The sequence below is a fragment of the Heptranchias perlo genome, chromosome 3 (genome assembly GCF_035084215.1).
Source record: "Heptranchias perlo isolate sHepPer1 chromosome 3, sHepPer1.hap1, whole genome shotgun sequence".
In the NCBI taxonomy this organism is placed as follows: Eukaryota; Metazoa; Chordata; class Chondrichthyes; order Hexanchiformes; family Hexanchidae; genus Heptranchias; species Heptranchias perlo.
Genome location: NC_090327.1, coordinates 137682999 through 137707092, shown reverse-complemented (window position 1 = coordinate 137707092; position 24094 = coordinate 137682999). Strand labels below are relative to the sequence as shown.

The 24094-nt window shown below is 46.0% G+C and overlaps 1 protein-coding gene across 2 annotated transcripts in view; it reads left to right on the top strand.

Moving 5' to 3' along the window:
* Window positions 1-24094, top strand: part of polr2k (RNA polymerase II, I and III subunit K) — a 39333-nt gene that overhangs the window by 13710 nt on the left and 1529 nt on the right. The window lies entirely within an intron of this gene.

The following is a 24094-nucleotide window of genomic DNA, read 5'->3' as shown; positions in this document are numbered from 1 at the left end:
TATCCAAGTTTGCTGACGATACAAAGCTAGGTGGGAAAGTAAGCTGTGAGGAGGACACAGAGACTGCAAAGGGATATAGACAGGTTAAGTGAGTGGGCAAGAAGGAGGCAGGTGGAGTATAATGTGAGGAAATGTGAAATTATCCACTTTGGCAGGAAGAACAGAAAATCAGAATTTTTTTTAAAAGTGAGAGATTAAGAAATGTTGGTATTCAGAGGCACTTGGGTGTCCTTGTACACGAATCACAGAAAGTTAACATGCAGATACAGCAAGCGATTAGGAAGGCAAATGGGATGTTGGCCTTTATTGCAAGGGATTCGAGTGTGAGGGTAAGAAGGTCTTGCTGCAATTGCAATTATATAGGGCTCTGGTGAGACCTCACCTGGAGTACTGTGTACTGTTTTCGTCTCGTTACCTAAGGAAGGATATACTTACCTTAGAGGGTGTGCAATGAAGGTTCACTAGATTAATTCATGGGATGAGAGGGTTGTCCTAATGAGATATTATAGAATCATAGAATCATAGAAGTTTACAACATGGAAACAGGCCCTTCGGCCCAACATGTCCATGTCGCCCAGTTTATACCACTAAGCTAGTCCCAATTGCCTGCACTTGGCCCATATCCCTCGATACCCATCTTACCCATGTAACTGTCCAAATGCTTTTTAAAAGACAAAATTGTACCCGCCTCTACTACTGCCTCTGGCAGCTCGTTCCAGACACTCACCACCCTTTGAGTGAAAAAATTGCCCCTCTGGACCCTTTTGTATCTCTCCCCTCTCACCTTAAATCTATGTCCCCTCGTTATAGACTCCCCTACCTTTGGGAAAAGATTTTGACTATCTACCTTATCTATGCCCCTCATTATTTTATAGACTTCTATAAGATCACCCCTAAACCTTCTACTCTCCAGGGAAAAAAGTCCCAGTCTATCTAACCTCTCCCTATAAGTCAAACCATCAAGTCCCGGCAGCATCCTAGTAAATCTCAAGATAAGGGGTTGGCCATTTAGGACCGAGATGAGGAAAAATTTCTTCATTCAGAGGGTTGTGAATCTTTGGAATTCTCTACCCCAGACGGCTGTGGATGCTCAGTCATTGGCTGAGATCGATAGATTATTGGACGCTAAGGGATATGGGGGATAGAGGGGGAATGTGGAGCTGAGGTAGATGATCAGCCACGATCTCATTGAATGACGGAGCAGGCTCTAGGGGCTGCATCTCCTGCTCCTATTTCTTATGTTCTTATTCCATAGGAACTTTCAAAAAGCAGTTGGACATGTATTTGAAGAGGACTGATTTGCATAGTTATGGGGCAAAAGCCGGGGTGTGGGACTAAATTGGAGAGCTGTTTCAAATAGCCGGCATAGGGAAGCCAGGCTGAATGGCCTCCTGTGCTGTAAGGTTTTATGTTCTATATAAGAGTGCATTTGATGATCCAGGCTGGACCTGTCTTTATTGTTAGAACCCTTCCCCTTGTGCAGAAAGTTTTGTTAATGATGCCTGAGTTTAGGCTTCTTAGATTGCTGAATTGTGATAGTGAATTAATGCTATTGAAACAATTGATAGCCACTACATTGTGGTTTATGCACCACTTGACTTTACCTTTGTACCGTCATGCCTTTGTTACAAGGTGTAAAAATGCCCATTGTTCAGTGCTTATTGACAGTTTCACTAATGGGCATAAGGATGCTGGTGTAGGAAATGGAAACATTGCACTTAGCATTAGTGCAGTGGAAGATAATCCTGAGTTCAAGGATATGTAACATTGTTGTAACAGGGCAGAGGGAGCTTTACACTGTATCTAACTCAGGCTATAGCTGACACACTATAATACTGATGTTCAATGGAAACGTATTCAATTTCCCAGAACTTCAGTCTTGCCTTAATGAGCACAAAATTTACCACACACCAAAAAACTTTGAACCTCGAACTTTAACTATATTGAAACATACTTGTACTGTGTGTGATACCTATAAGACTTATTGAAGCCTTTTTTTATTTAATAAGGTTGCAATAGTTGAGGTTATAGTAGCAGATATTATGAGGAGTCCAACAGTGTTTTATTGAACAGGTGTAAGAAAAGTTTGGGACATGTTGCAGGAAATTCAAGTGAATTTCACAGTGTTGATGAGTCTCATTGGGGAGTGCACCGTATCAAGATGCCAGATCTTTAACGTTGCTGCAGAAATCTTTCTCAAAGCAGGATGTGTGAATAGAGCACTTTGGCTATTAAGAATTATTTGCTAATTTATTCAGAATGTATTATGCTGAGAAGAGCCCTAGTTGGGTGGATGCATGTGATATTTAACAGTCAGTCCAATTAGTTTATGTGTCAGTTAAGCTTTCCTTATCAGTGTCAGACTCTCAAACTTTTTCTTGTAATCGTTAGTTTCAGAAATGTTTTAAGGTAATATCAACATGGGAATTTTCAGTTGTTCTGCACAAACCTAGGAGTTGCTGTTATCTCATGGAGAAATATATCCATTAATAATTTGTGTCTGCCAAGGATAGTTCAGTGGCGTCAAACGCTCCCATAAGGGTCTAAGCATCTTACTTCAATGGGAGTTGACTCACACTGCCCTATGTCTACTTGTATGATAGTGTAACCCAGAGCGTAACAGTAGCATCCCCATGTCATGTAAACTGGGTATCTGTGTCTTTCAAACAGGAGCTTCTTCAATCTTTTCGAATTGATATGCTGGTAGGATTAGATGAAGTAGGGTGGGAGGAGGCTTGTGTGGAGCATAAACACCAGCATAGATCAGCTGGGCCGAATGGCCTGTTTCTGTACTGTAAATTCTATGTAAAATAATAGTCATTGGGAGCTTGAGTGCAGACCATCGCCAACCAGAGTGTGACAAATTCATCTCTCTCAATAGCCTGTCTTTTTACAAATATACTGAGAAAATTAGGATGGTTAAGTATAATGTGGGCCCCTGAATGACTGATGCAGGTGATATTGTAATTGGAAATCAGGAAATGGCAGACTAAGTAAATAGTTACTTTGTTTCGGTCTCAGCAGTAGAGGATGAAGATAAAATACCAGAGATACCAGGAAAACTAAAAATAAATCAAGGGGTGGAACTAACTAGATTCAATACAAATTAAAAGAAATGTTGATGGAGAAACTAATGAGATTAAAGATAGACAAATCTCCAGGACCTGATGGTTTCCACCCCAGGGTGTTATAAGTGTAAGTGCGGAAATTGTTGATGCTTTAGTCATGATCTTCCAAAACTCTCTCGATTCAGGAATTGTCCCTTTGGATTGGAAAATTGCCAATGTCACTCCATTATTTAAGAATGGTAAGAGAGATAAACTAGGAAATTATAGGCCTATTTGTCTAATGTCAGTTGTGGGGAAGTTACTAGAATCCGCTATTAGGGACAGAGTGACTGTGCATTTGGACAAATATGAGCTGATCAGAGAGAGCCAGCATGGGTTTGTATTGGGTAAGTTATTTCTAACGAACCGAGTTGAACTTTTTGAGGAGGTAACTAACGTGGTAAATAAGGGAGTGTCTGTGGACTTCAAGGAGGCATTCAACAAGGTTCCATATAAGAGACTTAATAAAAATGAGAGCGCATTGAATTGAAGGCAGTCTATTGGCTTGGATCGGGAATTGGTTAGGAGATAGAGAGTAGGGATAATGGGTATGTACTCCAATTGGCAGAATATGACTAGTGGTGTCCCCCATGGATCTGTATTGGGGCCTCAGCTTTTCACTGTATTTATAAATGACTTGGATGAAGGAATATTTTAAGTTAGGTGGCACAGTACATAATGTAGATGGGAGCAGAAAGTTGCAAATGGACATTGTTAGATCAAGTGGGCAAAACTGTGGTAGGTGGAATTCAATGTGGGGAAAGTGTGAGGTCATCCATTTTGGTCCTAAGAAAAAGAGATGAGAGTATTTTCTAAATGGAGAGAAGCTAGGAACTGTGGATGAGCAGAGATTTATCATAGTAGGTACAGCACAGAGGGAGGCCATTCAGCCCATCATGTTTGTGCTCGCTCTTTGAAAGAGCTGTCCAATTAGTCCCATTCCCCTGCTTTTTCCCCATTGCATTGTAAATTATTTCCCTTCAAGTATTTATCCAATTCCCTTTTGAACCTGTTTCCACCACCCTTTCAGGCAGTGCATTCCAGATCATTACAACTCGCCGCATTAAAAAAAATGTTTCTCGCTCTTTTGCCAATTACCTTAAATCTGTGTCCTCTGGTTACTGACCCTTCTGCCTCTGGAAACAGTTTCTCCTTATTTACTCTATCAAAATCGTTCATGATTTTGAACACCTCCAACAAATCTCCTCTTAACCTTCTCTGTTCTAAGAAGAACAACCCCAGCTTCTGCAGTCTCTCCACATAACTGAAGTCCCTCATCCCTGGTAACATTCTAGTAAATCTCTTCTGCACTCTCTCTAAGGCCTTGACATCTGTCCTAAAGTGTGGTGCCCAGAATTGAACAAACTGCTCCAGCTGCGACCAAACTAGTGTTTTACAATGGTTTAGCATAACTTCCTTGCTTTTGTGCTCTATGCCTCTGTTAATAAAGCCCAGGATCACATATGCTTTTTTAACAGCCTTCTCAACTTGTCCTGCCACCTTCAAAGATTTGTGTATATACACCTTGGGAGACCTGGGTCTCTCTCTTCTTACACTCCTTTTAAAATTGTACCATTTTTATATTGCCTCCCCTCATACTTCCTAACAAAGTTTATCACTTCTCTGCGTTAATTTAACCTGCCATGTGTCTGCCCATTTCATCAGTCTGTCTATGTCCTCCTGAAGTCTGTTACTATCCTCCACATTGCTGACTACATTTCCGAGTTTTGCGCCAGTAGATAAGACTAGAGGTTGCAAAAATAGTAAAAAGACAGCACGAAAGCCTTTGTATCTGAATGCGCATAGCATTCGGAACAAAATGGATGAATTGACAGCTCAAATAGAAATAAATATGTATGATCTGATAGCCATTACGGAGACATGACTGCAAGATGTCAAAGGCTGGAACCTGAATATTCAAGGGTACTTGAAATTTCGGAAGGACAGGAAGTTAGGAAAAGATGGAGGGGTAGCTCTGTTAATTAAGGATGACATGAGTATAATAGAGAGAAATGACCTTAGTCCTAAAGACCAAGATGTAGAATCAGTTTGGGTAGAGATAAGAAAGAGTAAAGGCAAGAAGTCACTTGGAGTAGTTTGTAGGCCCCCTAACAGTAACCACACTGTAGGACAGGGTATACAGGAAGAAATAATGGGGGCTTGTGAGAAAGGAACACTGATAATCATGGGTGATTTTAATCCACATATAGATTGGAAGAATCTGATTGGAAAAAGTAGCCTGGAAGATGAGTTCATAGAGTGCTTTCGGGACCGTTTCTTCAAGCAGCGTGTTCTAGAGCCAACCAGAGAGCAGGCTATTCTAGATCTGGTAATGTGTAATGAGACCAGATTAATTAATAACCTCATTGTAAAGAAACCTCTAGGTAGCAGTGATCACAATATGGTTGAATTTTTCATTCCGTTTGAGAGAAGAGTAAGTCCAAGACTAGTGTTTTAAACTTAAATAAGGGCAATTATGAGGGCATGAAGACAGAGCTGGCTAAAGTGAACTGGGAACTTAGGTGAAGGGATATGTCAGTTGAGATGCAGTGGTAGACATTTAATGAGATATTTCATAACACTCAGCAAAGATACATTGCAGTGAGAAAGAAAGACTCTAGGGGAAGGACGTACCATCCGTGGCCAACTAAGGAAGTTAAAGATAGTATCAAATTGAAAGAAAAAGCATACAATTCCACAAAGATTAGTGGCAGGTCAGAAGATTGGACAGAATATAAAAAACAGCAAAGAATGACTAAAAGAATAATGAGGGAGAAATTAGAGTGCGAGAGAAAGCTAGCTAGAAATATAAAAACAGATAGTAAGAGTTTCTACAGGTATTTATAAAGGAAAAGAGTAAGTAAAGTGAGCGTTGGTCCTCCAGAGAGTGAGTCTGGGGAATTAATAATGGAGAATGAAGAAATGGCGGATGAATTGAACGGATATTTTGCTTCACTGTAGAGGATACAAATAACATGCCAGAAATAATTGTGAATCAAGAGGTGAAAGGGAGGGAGGAACTTAAAACATTTACAATCACCAGGGAAAGGGTTTTGAAAAGATTATTGGAACTAAAAGCTGACAAGTCCCCTGATCCTGACGGACTTCATCCTAAGGTCTTAAAAGAAGTGGCTGTGGAGATAGTAGATGCATTGGTATTAATTTTCCAAAATTCCCTAGATTCTGGAAGGATCCCATCAGATTGGAAAATAGCAAATGTAACTCCTCTATTCAAGAAAGGAGGGAGACAGAAAGCAGGAAACTACAGGCCAGTTAGCTTAACATCTGTCATAGGGAAAGTGCTAGAATCTATTATTAAGGAGGTTATAGCAGGGCACTTAGAAAATCTCATTGCAATCAGGCAGAGTCAACACGGCTCTGTGAAAGGGAAATCGTGTTTGACTAATTTATTAGAATTCTTTGAGGAAGTAATAATGTGGATAAAGGGGATCCTGTGGATGTGGTGTACTTGGATTTCGAGAAGGCTTTTGACAAGGTGTCACATCAAAGGCGACTACACAAAATAAGAGCTCATGGTGTAGGGGGTAACATATTAGCATGGATAAAGGATTGGTTAGCTAACAGAAAACAGAGAGTAGGCATAAATGGGTCATTTTCAGGTTGGCAAGATGTAATGAGTGGAGTGCCACAGGGATCAGTGCTGGGACCTCAACTGTTTACAATTTATATCAATGACTTGGATGAAGGGACCGAATGTATGGTTGCTAAATTTGCTGATGACGCAAAGGTAGGAAGGAAAGTAAGTTGTGAAGAGGACGTAAGGAGTCTGCAAAGGGATATAGATAGGTTCAGTGAGTGGGCAAAAATTTGGCAGATGGAGTATAATGTGAGAAAATGTGAACGTGTCCACTTTGGCAGGAGCAATAGAAAAGCAGTATATTATTTAAATGGAGAGAGATTGCAGAGCTGTGAGGTACAGAGGGATCTGGGTGTCCTAATACATGAATCACAAAAAGTTGGTATGCAGGTACAGCAAGTGATTAGGAAGGCAAATGGAATGTTGTCATTTATTGCAAGGGGAATGGAATATAAAAGCAGAGATGTTTTGCTACAGTTGTACAGGGCATTGGTGAGACCACATCTAAAATACTGTGTGCAGTTTTGGTCTCCTTATTTAAGAAAGGACATCATTGGTTTGGAAGCAGTTCAAAGAAGGTTTACTCGACTAATTCCTGGGATGAGGGGGTTACCTTATGAGGAAAGGTTGGACAAGTTGGGCCTGTATACACTGGAGTTTAGAAGAATGAGAGGTGATCTTACTGAAACACATAAGATCCTGAGGGGACTAGAAGGGGTAGATGCTGAGGGAATGCTTCCCCTTGTGGGAGAGACTAGAACTAGGGGCCACAGTTTAAAAATAAGGGGTCTCCCATTTAAGACGGAGATGAGAAATTTTTTTCTCTGAGGGTCGCGAGTCTGTGGACCTCCCTTCCCCAGAGAGTGGTGGAGGCAGGGTCATTGAATATTTTTAAGGCTGAGTTAGATAGATTCCTGATTGACAAGGGAGTCAAAGGTTATAGTAGGTAGATGGGAAAGTAGGGTTGAGGTCACAATCAGATTAGCCGTGATCTTATCAAATGACAGAGCAGGCTCGAGGGGCCGAATGGCCTAGTCCTGCTCCTAATTCATACGTTTTTTGTCATCTGCAAACTTTGAAATTATACCCTCTATTCCCAAGTTCAGGTCATTAATATATATTAAAAGAAGCAGCGGTCCAAATTCTGACCCCTGGGGAACACCAGACTGAAACCAACCATTCATCACTACTCTCTGCTTTCCATCCCTTAGCTAATTTTGTATTCACGCTGCCACTGTCCCTTTAATCCCATGGGCTTTAATTTTCCTAAAAAGTCTATTATGTGGTATTTTAACAAATGCCGTTTGAAAGTCCATATACACAACATCAACCGCACTACCCTCACCAACCCTCTCCGTTACTTCATCAAAGAACTCAATCAAGTTAGTCAATCACGATTTTCCTTTAACTGTGCTGACTTTTATTTATTAGCCCATACTTTTCCAAGTGCCAATTAATTTTTGTAGCAGGAGGAATAGTTACAGCACAGGAATTTTGATCCAAATTATTGAATCTAAAAGTCCCCACCACTGACATTAGTCTGATTGGCCTGTAATTGCTGGGTTTATCACTCTCCTTTTTTGAACAGGGGTGTAACATTTGCAATCCTCCAGTCCTCCAGCACCGTCCCCATATCTAAGGAGGATTGGAAGATTGTGGCCAGAGCCTCTGCAATTTCCACCCTTACTTCCCTCAGTAACCGAGGATGCATCTCATCTGGACCTGGTGACTTTTCTACTTTGAGTGCTGCTAATCTTTTAAGTACCTCCTCTTTATCTATTTTTATCCTGTCCAATATCGCTACTACCTCCTCCTTTACTGCTACAATGGCAGCTTCTCTAATGAAGACCAATGCGAAGTATGCATCTGCCTCCACAAGATGATCTTATCGCTAATCAGCCCCACCCTTCCTTTCACTAGCCTTTTACTATTTATATGTTTATTAAAGACTTTTGGGTTCCCTTTTATCTTAGCCACTAATCTATTCTTATACTCTCTCTTTGCCCCTCTTGTTCCCTTTTTTTAGATCTGCTCTGTACTTTCTGTATTCTGCCTGGTTCTCCACTGTATTATGAACCTTAACATTTGTCATAAGCCTCCTTTTTCTGCTTCATTTTAATCTCTATATCTTTAGGCATTTAGGGAGCTCTTGCTTCCAATCCACCAGGGTAAGATCCCTTTTTAACTCACTGAAATTAGCCCTCCTCCAGTTAACTATTTTCACATTTGATTGTTTCTTGTCTTTTTCCATAACTATTCTAAACCTAATGAACCTGATCACTGTTCTCCCACTGAAACATGCTCCACCTGCCCCACTTCATTCCCCAGAACTAGATCCAGCACTGCTTCCTTCCTCGTTGGGCTGGAAACACACTGTTCCAGAAAGTTCTCTTGCACGCATTTCAGGAATTCCTCCCCTTCTTTGCTCTTTACACTATTACTATCTCAGTCTATATTGGGATAATTGAAGTCGCCCATTATCACTACTTTATAGTTCTTGTATGTTTCTGTAATTTGCCTGCAAATTTGCTCCTCTATCTCCTTTCCATTATTTGGTGGCCTACAGTATATACACCCAGTAGTGTAATAGCTCCTTTATTATTCCTTAATTGTAACCAAATAGATTCTGCCTTTAACCCCTCAACTCCATCATCCCTTTTCAGTGCTAGAATAGTTTCTTTGCTCAATACTGCTACCCCCTCCTTTCTTTATTTCCCTATCTTTCCTGAATAACTTGTAGCCAGGAATAGTACGTACCCAATCCTCCCCTTCTTTGAGCCAGGTCTCTGATTATTGCCACTATATCATCGTCCCATTTGGTGATTTGAGCCTGCAGCTCACCAACCTTATTTACCACACTACGTGTATTTACACACATAAACTCCAAACTTATTTTACACTGCCTCACATTAGCCCCCTGTCTGATCCCTCCTATTTCTGAACTATTTTTTACTCTAGTTCTATTTGTCCTCCCCAATCCTCTCTGCACCTTGTTTCTCCTCTCTGAATGTTTCATCCTGGTGCCCATACCCCTGCCAAATTAGTTTAAACCCTCCCCAACAGCATTAGTTAACCTCACGCGAGGAGAGTGGTCCCAGTTCTGTTGAGGTGCAACCCGTCCATCTTGAACAGATCGCTTCTGCCCCAGAACTGGTCCCAATGCCCCAGGAATCTGAAGCCCTCCCTCCTGCACCATTCCTCCAGCCATGCATTAACCTGTCTTATCCTACTGTTCGTATACTCACGAGCACGTGGCACCGGGAGTAATCCAGTGATTACTACCTTTGAGGTCTTGCTTTTTAACTTCCTCCCGAGCTCCTGAACCTCACTTTTGGTTCCCACATGGACCACGACTTCTGGCTGTTCCCCTTCTCAGTGATGTGCTGTAGCTTCTCAGTGATGTCCTTTACCCTGGCAACACACTGTGCAGGACTCACGTTGGCGGTTCCAAAAACGCCTGTCTGTCCCCCGACAAATGAATCCCCTATAATACTGCATTTCTTGTGTCTCCCACGGTGCCGTGGATTTGCTCCTGACTGCACTCCCCTGAGGTGTCAACACCCTCACTGGTATTCAACATTGAATACCAGTTTGTGAGTGCCACACTTCCAGGGGACTCCTATGCTGCCTGACTGTTCCTCCTAGTATGTCTGGTGGTCACCCACTCCCTCTCCTCCTGAACCCCCTGGCTGTGGGGCGATCACCTCCTGAAATGCGCTTTCTACAAAACTCTAAGGTTCCCGCATGCACTGTAGTGACGCCAGCTGTCCCTCAAACTCAGAAACTCTGAGCTCGAGCAGTCGGTGGCACTTCCTGCATGCATGGCTTTCCAGGACACACAAGGTGTCTGGGAGTTCCCACATGGCACAGGATGTGCATGTGACGGGCTTCAGCTGTCCTGCCATGTTAGCGAACAATTATTTGAACTTTTTTTTAGCTTTAACGCAATTTACTGTTTAGTTGATACGAAAACACTAACCTCCAACCAACCACTAAAGACTCGAACCACTAAAAACACTAATCAATAAACTAATCACTTAGTGACTTACCCTCGACACTCCTCCTTGTGCTGTGGCATCACTTTTTCACTTTCTCTTGATTTTCTGATACTGCTCTCGCACAGCACCCTCAGTTTCACAGCTCTCTTTATACTCACCGGGTCTCCCGATCTCTCAATTTCACAGCTCTCTCTATTCTCAACGGATCTCCCCCTCGGTCAGTTTCACAGCTCTCTCTATACTCACCGGGTCTCCCTCTCCCTCAGCTTCACAGCTCTCTTTATACTCACCGGGTCTCCCGCTCCCTCAGTTTCACAGCTCTCTTGATACTCACTGGGTCTCCCTCTCCCACAGTTTCACAGCTCTCTATACTCACCGGGTCTCCCTCTTCCCTCAGTTTCACAGCTCTCTTTACACTCACCGGGTCTCCCTCTTCCCTCAGATTCACAGCTCTCTCTATACTCACCGAGTCTCCCTCTCCCTCAGTTTCACAGCACTCTATACTCACCGGGTCTCCCTCTTCCCTCAGTTTCACAGCTCTCTTGATACTCACTGGGTCTCCCTCTCCCTCAGTTTCACAGCTCTCTCTATACTCACCGGGTCTCCCTCTTCCCTCAGTTTCACAGCTCTCTTTATACTCACCGGGTCTCCCTCTTCCCTCAGTTTCACAGCTCTCTTTATACTCACCGGGTCTCCCTCTTCCCTCAGTTTCACAGCTCTCTTTATACTCACCGGGTCTCCCTCTTCCCTCAGTTTCACAGCTCTCTTTATACTCACCGGGTCTCCCTCTTCCCTCAGTTTCACAGCTCTCTTTATACTCACCGGGTCTCCCTCTTCCCTCAGTTTCACAGCTCTCTCTATACTCACCGGGTCTCCCTCTCCCTCAGTTTCACAGCTCTCTTTATACTCACCGGGTCTCCCTCTTCCCTCAGTTTCACAGCTCTCTTTATACTCACCGGGTCTCCCTCTTCCCTCAGTTTCACAGCTCTCTTTATACTCACCGGGTCTCCCTCTCCCTCAGTTTCACAGCTCTCTTTATACTCACCGGGTCTCCCTCTCCCTCAGTTTCACAGCTCTCTTTATACTCACCGGGTCTCTCTCTTCCCTCAGTTTCACAGCTCTCTTTATACTCACCGGGTCTCCCTCTCCCTCAGATTCACAGCTCTCTTTACACTCACCGGGTCTCCCTCTCCCTCAGATTCACAGCTCTCTTTACACTCACCGGGTCTCCCTCTCCCTCAGTTTCACAGCTCTCTTTACACTCACCGGGTCTCCCTCTCCCTCAGTTTCACAGCTCTCTTTACACTCACCGGGTCTCCCTCTCCCTCAGTTTCACAGCTCTCTCTATACTCACCGGACCTCCCTCTCCCTCAGTTTCACAGCTCTCTTTATACTCACCGGGTCTCCCTCTCCCTCAGTTTCACAGCTCTCTCTATACTCACCGGGTCTCCCTCTCCCTCAGTTTCACAGCTCTCTATACTCATCGGGTCTCCCTCCCCCTCAGTTTCACAGCTCTCTTTATACTCACCGGGTCTCCCTCTCCCTCAGTTTCACAGCTCTCTTTATACTCACCGGGTCTCCCTCATCCTCAGTTTCACAGCTCTCCATTCTCACTGGGTCTCCCTCTCCCTCAGTTTCACAGCTCTCTCTATACTCACCGGGTCTCCCTCTCCCTCAGTTTCACAGCTCTCTCTATACTCACCGGGTCTCCCTCTCCCTCAGTTTCACAGCTCTCTCTATTCTCACCAGATCTCCCTCTCCCTCAGTTTCACAGCTCTCTCTATTCTCACCAGATCTCCCTCTCCCTCCGTTTCACAGCTCTCTCTATACTCACCGGATCTCCCACTCCGTTGTCCTTTTCAAGGGCTCGTCCGGGACTTGAATTCGGGACATCCCGCTGTCTTCTGTCATTTATCCCGAAACAAGAATCATACCCCTGAACCAACGAGGGGCCGAAGTACAGAAATCACTAAAAGCTAGTGGCAGGTACAAAAATAAGATCAATGGCTAATGGAATGTTGGCCTTTATCTCGAGGGCTGGAATATAAAGGGGCGGAAGTTATGTTACAGCTGTACAGAGTTCTAGTTAAACCTCATCTGGAATATTGCTTTCAGTTCTGGGCACTGCACCTCAGGAAGGATATGTTGGCCCTGGAGGTGGTACAGTGCAGATTCATCAGAATAGTACCTGGGCTAAAAGGTTTAAATTATGAGGATAGGTTCCAGTGAGTGGGCTTGTGTTCTCTTGAATATAGAAGATTAAGGGGTGATCTATTTGAGCTGTTTAAGATGATTAAAGGGTTTGATAGGGTAGATAGAGAGAAACTATTTCATCTGGTGGGAGAGTTCAGAACAAGGGGGAATAACCTTAAAATTAGAGCTCGGCCGTTCAGGGGTGATGTCAGAAAGCACTTCTTCACACAGAGTAGTGGAAATCTGGAACTCTTCCCGCAAAAAGCTGTTGAGGCTGGGGATCAATTGAAAATTTCAAAACTGAGATTGCTAGATTTTTGTTAGGCCAGGGTATTAAAGATTATGGAATCAAGGCGGGTAGATTGAGTTAAGATACGGATCAGCCATGATTTAATTGAATGGCGGAATAGGCTCGATTTCCTGTTCCTAAGTTCTTGAGCTTGCCTGTCTCATTTGGATGAGTTTCATTGCTACAAAAACAACTTACGTTTCTATACTGCTCCTCATGTAAAAGAACGTGGGAAAGGTGGGCACGAGCAGGAAGTAAAGGAATTTGATTGGTAGGGAAGGGAAGAGACGGAGACTGAAGGTTAGTTGTCCACCTTGGCTCAGTGGTAGCACTCTCACCTTTGAGTCAAAAGGTCGTTCAAACCCATTCCAGAGATTAGAGCACATAATCTAGGCTGACACTTCATTGCAGTACTGAGGAAGTGCTGTACTATCTTCAGATGAGACAATAAATCTCCTCGAGTGGACATACAAGATCCAATGGCTTTATTCAAAGATGAGAAGGGGAGTTCTCCGTGTTCTGGCCAACATTTAACCAACTCCACTAAACACAGATTATCTGGTTATTTATCTCATTCTTGTTTGTGGGTCCTTGCTGTGTGCAACGAAGGGACCAAAGAAGGAGCTGTTGACACACCAGAGGCGATAGTGACGGCACAGGAGGAGCAATTCTTTGCTGTGACTACTGCCAGGGACTAGCACATGCGCACTCGGACCTGGAGCGTGTTGGGCCGCACATACGCATTGCAGGTCAGCAACTGCCCTCGCTGCCGAGCACCAGGTAGTCATAAGGTGGGAGAAAAGCAGAGCCCAGAGGAAGGGGACAAGTAGAGAGAAGCAGGAGGATGGGGGGAGAGCAGAAGAAGGGGGGAGCAGAAGCAGTGAAGTGGGTGCGGGGAGCAGAAGCAGGGGAGACGGGATGAAGCAGCAGGGCAAGGGATGAGCCCAGAGGGAGCGTGGTGGTGGGGTAGTAAAGAGATGGTGAACGTGGTCCAGACGAGGAGATGGATCACGTTCTCTACCCAATCCCCCACCGCCCCCGTTAGACCTGGATCACACTCTCCCCCTCCGCCTCCCCCTCCCCCTCCGCCTCCCTGTTAGACCTGGATCACATTCTCCTCCTCCTCCCTGTTATACCTGGATCACACTCTCCTCCTCCTCCCTGTTAGACCTGGATCACACTCTCCTCCCCCTCAGACCTGGATCACACTCTCCTCCCCCTCCTCCTCCTCCCTGTTAGACCTGGATCACATTCTCCTCCTCCTCCCTGTTATACCTGGATCACACTCTCCTCCCCCTCCTCCTCCTCCCCGTTAGACCTGGATCACACTCTCCTCCCCCTCCTCCTCCCAGTTAGACCTGGATCACACCCTCCCCCTCTCCTCCTCCTCCTCCCTGCTAGACCTGGATCACACTCCTCCCCCTCCCTGTTAGACCTGGATCACACACTCCTCCTCCTCCTCCTCCTCCTCCCCCTGTTAGACCTGGATCACATGCTCCTTCTCCCGCTCCTCCTCCCCATTAGACCTGGATCACACTCTCCTCTTCTCCGCCCCCCCCGACCTGGATCGCACTCTCCTCCTCCTCACCCCCCCCGACCCCCGGTTCGACCTGGATCACATTCTCCTCCTCCTCCTCTCCCCCTCCCCCTGTCCCCCCCCCCCCTGTCCCCTGTCCCCCGTCCCCCCCGTTAGATCTGGATCACACTTTTGAGTATGTCGGGTACTTGCCCTGTCCCAATGATCAATGTGACTCCAATATGGCACAATGGGGTTTTATTAAGAATTTGAGATACTCATTTTTTTAAATCAGAACCAGAATTTTAAGTGGTCACAATAAAAGTCTGGTTGCCACAATTTAATAGATTAGTTAACCTCAATAACTCCAATTTTAATTCAGCAATATCAAAATTAAATACAAGACAAAACAGATAAAATTACCAATATAGCGCGTGCTTACTAAAACCCAATAAATTACATTGTCTTTCGTTTTGTTCGTTCTCAGGCGCGCCTTTCCAAAAACTGGAAATAGCTGCTTTTACAGCTGAACAAAATCTTTGCTACATTATACAAAAAAGGAAAACACATTATAAGCATTAAAAAGGGGGCATAGCCCGCAACACGAAAAGAAAGCACTCACATTGAGGACAGGCTTTTTAAAGAGACAGTACACTGAAAACAAAAAAAAACACATTCTATAGCTTGTGATCCTCTCCCTTCCTCCTCCTTGATTCCATCATAGAACCCCTTTCTGTACCGACTCAAAGTCTCAAGTTCACAGTCTGTGTCCTCACCCAAGCCTGGAGTGGTGAAGCTCAGTCTCCATCTCACTCGAAGTCTGACAAGTTCCTATTTTAACTCCTCGTCCTCCTGCACAATCCTACCCTCAGTTACTTAGTGTTGAATCCATTTTGCCGCCTCTTGACATGAGTCCCCTTCAGGGCTAGTCAAAAATGACACTAAATCTGTTATACATTTCTCTTTCCAGATCGATAGCCTGCAGCTTTGTTTGGTTGAGTTCGCTAGTCTGCAGTTCAAATTGATTAGGGTCAGCCATCATGGAGCATCATGACTACTGGCAGGTAAAGGTAACTTGCCCGCACTCCCTCATGGTTATCCCTCCTAAACCAATGCACCAGCAAAATAAGTCGGTCGTAGGACCTTATGTAAAACAGAACAAACACCACTGTTAGTCGTGTCCTGCCGCGGTCGCCAGTTTGTAGGGTACTTGCCCTATCTCAATGATCGATGGGACTCCAATGTGGTACTATGGGGTTTTATTAAGTTTTACATAATAGTCAGCACTTATACGTGCCTAAGCAGTAGTTAACAGTACAGAACGAGAACTATATCACCCGTTCCGTGCTGAATAGAGTTCGTGCCAACTTTGTAGGACTCTTGAAGGAAGGTTCCACCCTGCCTGGGGGTCTCTTGCGTTCATTAGCCCTACCTCGCCTGGGGTCTCTTCTGTTCGGATCCGGATCCTCTCTTGTTTGGCTGCTGCTGCTGCCTGGTTCCTCTCCAGGGTTAGCTCTTGCTCCTGTCCTGGTTCTCTACAGTCTTAACTCTCGCAATTGGTCTCTCTTTTATGCCACTTTTGAGAGCGGGCACAGGGCTGGTATTGACACGGGTCTTTCCAAAAGGCGAGGTGACCAGTAAGACGCTGTGTACTTTTTTGACAAAGGGAGAAGAGTCGGCCTACTCCTTATCTCTACCTTTCGTGGGCAGAGGACGATTGAATGGCCCTCAAGATGCCTTACCCCCAAGTTGGCCAATCGTCAACTTACGACTTGAGAAAGGGGCTGCCTCTCCATCCTATCTTGTTATGCTTCTCCCAAGGCTGGAGTCAGCAACTTTGGGCCTGTTATCTCACATTCTATGTCTCTTCTCAAGCTAATAATTCTGAGGCCCCGTTGTCATGATACGGTTGACCTTTGGTAGTTTGGACAGTTATCTCATCTTGCGGCTGCACTGCATAACCTTGTTAGTGTGCTACAATACTGCCACATTAGCAATTTCACAATTCTGTTAATTACATTAGAAGCAAAATGCTTTGTTTCTCATATATACACGCAATGGCTTTGTAAAACTTACAAAACATACTTGTGTAAGTTAGCTACTATTTACTGTCTGATTACTACAAAAGGCGATCATATAAAAACAGTAAAGGTTGCATATCAAAGATACATGTGGTACATTGTGTCAAATATATATGAGGATACTTCCCATCTGCTAACAGTCATCCACGCTTGATTACTAAAAGGGTGACTACACAAAATACATGTGATACAAGTTTGCCACTATAGTCTTTCAAGCATGAACGGCAGCGAATTGATTCCTTGGAAAGCCTGGCGCATGCGTGGCAAGTGACATCATGGGCGCAGTGTCACTATTCACTTTGTAATGTAAAAGGTGACCCCGCCCCCGCCTTCTACCCAATAAACCTGAAAACAATCCATGGCCCGCACACAATCCCCCATCAGTTACCGCAGCTCTCTCCCTCAGTGTTTAGTTTGACGGGAGTGGTTAGTGACGGTGTGCGGACTTCCAGCTTTCTATTGACCCGTGACGTCCTCCTCCTGCCCCCGCTCCGGGCCACCCGACGATGTCACTCTCAGCGCATGCTAAAAAGCTCCAGCTCCGCTAGTGACCTCACTCCCAATGATGTCAGCCTCACCCGTTCTCGTTAAATGAAATGTGCCCTCACTAAACCAACTTTGCAGCTCAAGTTATGTAAAATAGTAAATGCTGTGGATTTGTCAAATTCAGCCTCGCAGAGAAATGACTACAGCCGCCGCCCCCCACCCCTTGCATGATCTTGCAGTGCCCTTTTGTGAGGCCACCTATTTGAAGGGGCCCACAAGTCAACTGCTGGGTTGGCCTGGCGTGGAGTGTTTTCAGAGTCAAAGCGAGGTGGGAGGCTGCTCAATGTGGAGGCCTCACTCCTCCAGCAGACAGGGGCGTTTGGTGGGAGTTTTTATCAGATTGTGCTGATAACATTCGACAGGGTTCCACATAAGAGACTGTTAACAAAAATGAGAACACATGGAATTGGGGACAACCCATTGGCTCGCCCTCTACACGTGTCTCCGAACCTGGACATCAGTTCGTCGATGCTCCAAGCAGACTCCACCCTATCTACGTCAACCTTATCTCACCACCGGATCTCTGACTTTAACTTTGGACTCCCTCCTATTGTCTCCTCTCTGTTTCTGGTTTAATACTAGGACCTATCTATCCTAATCTTGCTGTGTAACCACGTCTATGTAACTTGAGTTTCCCTGTGTCCATTCACGTCTGCGTTTTTGGCTGCTGCTCCGGACCTGAGATCATTAATTCTATTTCACCTTTTTTCGTGATTTCTCTTTACCCCTCCAAGACCCCTCTCTCCTGTCGTCATGCCTCCTTTTCATTTTACCACCTCTCGAGTACTCGACCCCTCCAAATCCCTACCCCAACCCTTCAGCACTCGTTGACCTTCCTTCTTTCCTGCCGCCAACCCCGGCTTGACTCCCTCTTGGATAAGCCTACAGCTTCCTCCTGTGCCTCTCTTGGCTTCCACCGAAGGGCCGATCGAGGCACTCGTTGCGGCCTCCTTACAAGAGGCAGCCCCAGCTCCCCATCGTACTCTCTCACGGACCATCCCGCCCAGCGCACCTGATGGGTGCTAATCTTGCCAATCTCCTTGCCAGCAGATCAGCTATCACCGCCCTTCTCCGCATCTCCCTCCAGAATGTCCGTTCACTTGTGAACGAGGCCTTTGCCATCCATTAGCTTATTGTGGATGATTCCATTGACATCGTCCTTGACGGATACCTGGCTGATGGGTGATGACACCTTCCCCCTTAATGAAGCCTCCCCGCCTGACTATATCTTCCACCACTTGCCCCGCTCAGACCGCTGCAGTGGCAGTGTGGGCCCTTATCACCAAATCACACCTTGGTCTGTCCCCCTACTCCTCTGGCACCTTCTTCTCCTTCTTTGAGCATATAACCTTGTTCCACCACTCTCCCCTCCTTTTATAATCCTCGTTCTCTAACACCCACCCAAATTCCACACCAAGTCTCTCACCAAAATATCTTCACTGCTTTCCTCCCTCAGCCTCTGCACTGAGCGACTTCTCATCCTCGGTGACTTCAACCTCCATCTCAACTCATCGTGCGCTCTCCCCTTAGTTTGCTGCCTTCCTACCCTCCCTTACTCTCTCCCTCCATATAAACTCTCCTACCCATATTCAGCCATCTCACGTGGCCTCTCTACTCCCATCGTGTCAATCACTGAGAAAGCCATCTCCGATCACTTCCTTGTATCCCTCTCCATCCACATCCCCCTTCCCCCTCCCAATCCCACTTCCTTCTGTATTCTCCCCTGGAAAAAAAAAACCCTCTTCCCCTGAGTCACTTACAATGGCACTTTCAAATTCCCAGCTGTCTAGCCTTTGGCCCTCCATTTACCATGACATTTCTGCAGCTACCCATCTGTTCAATCACACCCTCACCTTCATAGTTGATGCTCTTGTCCGCATTACTCTCTCTCACCCTGGTCATTCCCCCTGGTACGTCCCTTAACTCCTCTCCCTTAAGTCCAAGGGTCACAGACTTGAACATTTATGGCGGACAACTAGTTTAGCCATTCATTGCCAGATCTGGCTGGACCACATAAAGCACTATCCGCTCTCCTCTGCCAAAACTGTTCACTATTCCAGGATCATCCTAGAATGCAAAGATAACCCACGGCTTCCCTTCAATACAAACCGTCTTCTTAAATCCCTCTCCCCTGCCTTCTCCACCCTCATCTCCAACAACAAGTGCGAGGAGCTCATGGACTTCTTTGTCACTAAGATTTGGACCATCCGTTCAGCTGCATCTGCCGCTTCCCTCCCTTCCCCAAGCCCACCAAGCCACACTTACCCTACTGTTCCCCGCTGCCCTAGCCTTGGACTTTCTCCCCATAGTCTCTCCCCTATCTCCCCTCGTGCTCGCTCCGAGGTCACCTTGAACTGGAGACTCACCTCCTGCTCCCTTGACCCTATTCCCATCAAACTGCTGACCACCCAACTTTCTTCCTGGCCTCCATGTTAGCTGATATTGTTAACAGTTCCCTCTGCTCAGGTACTGTCTCGCCCACCCCCGCCTTCAAATCTGCCGTCATCACCCCACTCCTCAAAAAAAGCCATCCTTGATCCTTCTGTCCTTGCAAACCTCTTTTTCCTTTCCAAAGTCCTTGAACTTGTTGTCGCCTCCCAAATCCGTGCCCATCTTTCCCATATGTTTGAGTCCCTCCAATCAGTTTTCCGCCCCTGCCATGGTACTCAAACGGCCCTTATCAAATTCATAAATTACATCCTATGTGACTGTGACGATGGTAAACTATTCTTCCTCATCCTTCTCGACCTGTCTGCAACTTTTGACATGGTTAACTGCACCATCCTCCTCCAGCGTCTCCTCCGTCGTCGAGCTGGGTGGGACTGCTCTCACCTGGTTCCATTCTTATCTATCCAGTCATCGCAAAAATTTCTTCCAACTAAATATTAGGAAGACCGAAACCATTGTCTTCGGTCCCCGCCACAAACTCTGCTCCATAGCCATCGACTCCATCCCTTTCCCTGGCTGCTGACTGAGGCTGAACCAGACCGTTCGCAACCTTGGTGTCCTATTTGGCCCTGAGATGAGCTTCTGACCACACATTTGCTCCATCACCAAGAACGCATAATTCCACCTCCATAACATCCTACATCTCCGCCCCTGCCTCAGCTCATCTGCTACTGAAACCCTCATCCATGCCTTTGTTACCTCTAGACTTGACTATTCCAATGCTCCCATGGACGGCCTCCCATCTTCCACCCTCAATATATTTGAGCTCATCCAAAACTCTACTGCACGTATCCTAACTTGTAGAATCATTGAACGGTTACAGCACGGAAGGAGGCCATTCGGACAGTTGAGTCCGTGCCGGCTCCATGCAAGAGCAATCCACCTAGTCCCACTTCCCCGCCCTTTCCCCGTAGCCCTACAAATTTTTTCCCCTCAAGTACTCATCCAGTTCCCTTTTTGAAAGCCATAATTGAATCTGCCTCCACCAACCCCTCGGGCAGTGCATTCCAGATCCTAACCGCTCTCTGTGTTAAAAAAACATTCTCCTGTCACCTTTGGTTCTTTTGCCAGTCACCTTAAATCTATGTCCTCTGGTTCTTGACCCTTCCGCCAATGGGAACGGTTTCTCTCTTTACTCTGTCTAGACCCTTCCTGATTTTGAATACCTCTATCAAATCTCCTCTCAACCTTCTCTAGGTACAGGAGTAGGCCATTCAGCCCCTCGTGCCTGCTCTCTGTTCCAAGGAGAACAACCCCAGCTTCTCCAGTCTATCCTCGTAACTAAAGTCCCTCATCCCTGGAATCATTCTGGTAAATCTCTTCTGCACCCTCTCTAAGGCCGTCACATCTTTCCTAAAGTACGGTGCCCAGAACTCGACACAATGCTCCAGTTGTGGCCGAACCAGTGTTTTATAAAGGTTCATCATTGATAAAGTCCCACATAAGAGGTTAGTGTGCAAAATTAAAGCACATGGGATTGGGGGGAATATACTGGCATGGATTGAAAATTGGTTAACAGACAGGAAACAGAGAGTAGGAATAAATGGGTCTTTTTCGGGGTGGCAGGCGGTGACTAGTGGGGTATCGCAGGGATCAGTGCTTGGGCCCCAGCTATTCACAATATATATCAATGATTTGGATGAGGGAACTAAATGTAATATTTCCAAGTTTGCTGACGACACAAAACTAGGTGGGATCGTGAGTTGTGAGGAGGATGCAAAGAGGTTTCAAGGCAATTTAGACAAGTTGAGTGAGTGGGCAAATACATGGCAGATGCAGTATAATGTGGATAAATGTGAAGTTATCCACTTTGGAAGGAAAAACAGAAAGGCAGGGTATTATTTAAATAGTGATAGATTGGCGAATGTTGATGTACAAAGGGACCTGTACACCAATTACTGAAAGCAAAGGTGCAGCAAGCAGTTGGGAAGGCAAATGGTATGTTGGCCTTCATTGCAAGAGGATTTGAGTACAGGAGCAAGGATGTCTTACTGCAGTTATACAGGGCCTTAGTGAGACCACACCTGGAGTATTGTGTGCAGTTTTGGTCTCCTTACCTAAGAAAGGATATACTTGCCAGAGAGGGAGTGCAGCCAAGGTTCACCAGTCTGATTCCTGGGTTGACAGGACTGTCATATGAGGAGAGATTGGGTCGACTCGGCCTGTATTCACTCGAGTTTAGAAGAATGAGAGGGGATCTCATTGAAACATAAATTTCTGACAGGGCTAGACAGATTGGATGCAGAGAGGATGTTTCCCCTGGCTGGGAGGGTCCAGAACGAGGGGTCACAGTCTCAGGATACGGGTTGGGACATTTAGGACTGAGATGAGGAGAAATTTCTTCACTCAGAGGGTGGTGAACCTGTGGAATTCTGTACCACAGAAGGCTGTGGAGGCCAAGTCACTGAATATATTTAAGAAGGAGCTGGATAGATTTCTAAACACAAAAGACATCAAGGGGTATGGGGGTGAGAGCGGGAATATGGTATTGAGATAGAGGATCAGCCATGATCATATTGAATGGTGGAGCAGGCTCAAAGGGCCAAATGGCCTACTCCTGCTCCTATTTTCTATGTTTCTATCATGACTTTCTTGCTTTTGTACTCTACGCCTCTATTTATAAAGCCCAGATCCCATATGCTTTTTTAACCACTTTCTCAACCTGCCGTGCCACCTTCAATGCTTCGTGCACATATACCCCCAGGCGCACAAACTCGTGGCAAGTCTTGTTCACCCATCACTCCTGTGCTCGCTGACCTACATTGGCTCTCAGTCCACCAACACTTTGATTTTAAAATTCTCATCCTCATGTTGAAATCCCCCCATGGCTTCATACCTTCCTGTCTGAACCTGGTGGCGTTAGCGCCTTGCGTTCTCTGGACTCGTGGCGTTAGCGCCGTGCGTTCTCTGGACTCGTGGCGTTAGCGCCGTGCGTTCTCTGGACTCGTGGCGTTAGCGCCGTGCGTTCTCCGGACTCGGCGGCGTCAGCGCCGTGCGTTCTCCGGACTCGGCGGCGTCAGCGCCGTGCGTTCTCCGGACTCGGCGGCGTCAGCGCCGTGCGTTCTCCGGACTCGGCGGCGTCAGCGCCGTGCGTTCTCCGGACTCGGCGGCGTCAGCGCCGTGCGTTCTCCGGACTCGGCGGCGTCAGCGCCGTGCGTTCTCCGGACTCGGCGGCGTCAGCGCCGTGCGTTCTCCGGACTCGGTGGCGTCAGCGCCGTGCGTTCTCCGGACTCGGCGGCGTGCCTGACAATGACTGAATCAAATAACACATTCCAGTGAACTTGAATTACTCTGCAGCACACTGGATCAAATTACACAGTCCAGACATTGGGTTGGGTGAGTATTGTCCTTCCACATCCTTTCGATGGCAATACCGGAATGTGGTGGCAGTAGACCCAGGTGAAATTCCTTGAAGAGATAAAATGGCAGCAGTGGGACATGTAGGAGTAAACGGTGAGGGAGGGGTACCATAGAGGTGGACTGTGGAACAGAAGTGATGGTGGAGAAAAGGGACAGTTAGGAGGGTAATGAAGAGTTCAAGTTAGGATATCAAGCAGAACGTCATTGGTGACAATAACCAATGTAGTTTGGTGTATTGGGCTAGCTGAGAGCCAAATTGGAGGGACTTGAATGGCAAGTGGTGGGAGAGTTGTCCGTATAATTAGGTGGCATTAATGACTTCATGAACCTTGGAGAGAAAGGGCGAGTTGGGGGTGGAGTGGTAATTTGCGAGTTACAAGGTATGAGGGTGGCTTTTTAAGGAAAGGATTATGGTGTTGTAGGTCAAAATGTCACAAGCATGGAGCTTTTGAAGGAGTAGTTGGATGGTCAGGAGCCAATTGCAAGTTGATTGAGGGAATTTGTAATGGCCTGCATGGAGGAAATTAGTCTGATGGTGGCTGGACTAGAGATAGAATCATACAGCACAGAAGGAGGCCATTCGGCCCAACGTGTCTGTGCTGGCGCTTTGAAAGAGCTATCAAATTAGTCCCACTTCCTGCTCGTTCCACCGCCCTGCAAGTTTTCCCCCTTTTGTGTATTTATCCAATTCCCCTTTGAAAATTACTATTGAATCTGCATCTACCACCCTTTTTGCCAATTACCTTAAATTTGTGTCCTCTGGTTACCTACCCTCCAGCCAGTGGAAAAAGTTTATCCCCATTTACTCTATCAAAACCCCTTAGATGGGCAAGAAGCTGCAGAACGTAAGGGGGGGGGGCGGGGGGATGGGGCTTGGGGCAGAGTTAGAATAAGTGGTTGCTTCTGCCTCCTCCCCAATCAGTAGGCCTTGATTTTAGAAAAGCATTTAGGGTTATAG